The sequence below is a fragment of the Belonocnema kinseyi genome, chromosome 9 (assembly GCF_010883055.1).
Source record: "Belonocnema kinseyi isolate 2016_QV_RU_SX_M_011 chromosome 9, B_treatae_v1, whole genome shotgun sequence".
In the NCBI taxonomy this organism is placed as follows: Eukaryota; Metazoa; Arthropoda; class Insecta; order Hymenoptera; family Cynipidae; genus Belonocnema; species Belonocnema kinseyi.
Window position 1 is genome coordinate 94,199,187 of NC_046665.1, and position 1,825 is coordinate 94,201,011.

Consider the following 1,825-nt stretch of genomic DNA (forward strand, 5'->3'; position numbering starts at 1 on the left):
AAATCAAGTACATAAACGTACTTTATGTTCTTCTGATACTTTTTCCAAAGTTTTAGTCTAATATTTTATATACAAAAAAAGTTCTTAGATTCAAAAAAAAAAAATCCATTGTACGGATAAAATGAGGTCGGTAATATAGGTATTTCGCTGTGTCACATGCCCTTTGGTTTCTGCACAAATCTTTTTCCAAAATTCAATAAATTTTACTATTTAAAATTGTAATTTAAGAACGGAACATTGTAAATACAGCTATTTTTGATTATAATATTCACTAAATATCACAAAAATACGTTCATAGATTAAATTATGCATTTGGAATAGCAGCTTCAGTTATTTTATTTTCTCCGCAATCAAACTGCGAAATAAATTATTAAATACATTATTTTACAAAAGTTCTTTTCATTCATTTAATAATCAAGAAAATACTTATAAACTTTTAGGTAGCCATAATTAGCTATAAGAAGAAAGTTGCTAATGCAACGATTTTTTGACAGGCCGCGTAGTTTTTGTTTTATTAGTAAAAAGCATGGAAAATAAAAAAATTTAATTTCTAGACAAACGATGCTAGCTACGAAAAAAATGAATAGAAAAAAGGGTCGCACCCAAAAATAATTGAAAACTCCTACAAATTTTCCATCAACATTTTTTTAATAGTATACGTAGTTTTTGTTTTAATCATAAACAATTCAAACTAAAAAAAATTAAATTTAAAAAAAGACACAACGTACGAGAAAAAATGAAGAAACAAAATTTATTAACACAAAAAGGACCTACATATTTTTTATTGATAATTTGTAGATAGGACGAGTAGATATTTTTTTAATTTTAAAAAATAAGTTAAAAATTTTTAAAAGCACCTGAAGAGAGAAAAAAGTTTTGGAACCGAAAAATATCTGAAAATTTGTTATAAATTCTAGCTAAGCATAAAATACTATGCAAAATAAGAAAAAAGATATTAAAAAGTAATCATAAACAAAGTTTTACCTTGTTTTGCAAGGTATGAATAAGTATAGCCCTAGACCAAGGTACATAAATAAATATATATACATTTGATATAACAGAGTAGAAAATAATGTGAAAAAGTTAATATTTTGTTTAACATCGAGTGCGAAGCACAAAGTGGGTAATGTGAATGTTTTCGTTAAAGCCAATGGAGTTTTAACAAAAGAGAATTCACAATCACCAAAGTACAGTGGGAAATTTTGTTTGCCTTAATTTCGAAAGGTTTGTGAACAAATGTGGGTGAAGTATAAACGCCAAAAGTGCAGCGTAAGGTAAATACATTATATAAAAATACATTATCGAGCGCGAAGCGCGAGCACCAACAATGGCTCGTCAAAACTTGTGAACTGCGCGCTCAGGTTGAGAATTTTCCCGCGCTGCCGGCGAATATTTTTGATTTATACTCACGTAAACTGCATTAAGAAATCTAGCCAACATTTTTCTCTTACCTGAAACAAAAAAGGTAGGCTGTTAGAACAGATCAAATGTTGTTATTTGTACAGAAATAAGAATATTAATCAGATTAATCAGCCTCGCACCGTACTTGCAACTCCGACCTAATCGTTTTAGTCAAGGATATCACTTTTTTATTAAAAATCAAATATTTTTGTTGAAAACTGAACTACTGTGTTAATTCATAAGTAGTAGGATCTGCCCCCTCTCCTTTTTCTTGAATCATCTTATGTTTTTCAAGACATCTATATAAATTCCAGAACAAAAACGTAGCGTAGGTAGAAAACTCAACTACTTCGTCAAATTAACAATATTTTAATTTATATATTTTTTAATAATTTTTTATTATAATTTATTATTATTATATATT

At 27.7% G+C, this 1,825-nt stretch overlaps 1 protein-coding gene across 1 annotated transcript in view; it reads right to left on the bottom strand.

Moving 5' to 3' along the window:
* LOC117180639 overlaps positions 1 to 1,825 on the bottom strand; it is an 88,595-nt gene that overhangs the window by 85,148 nt on the left and 1,622 nt on the right. The gene's annotated exons all lie outside the window — the stretch shown is intronic.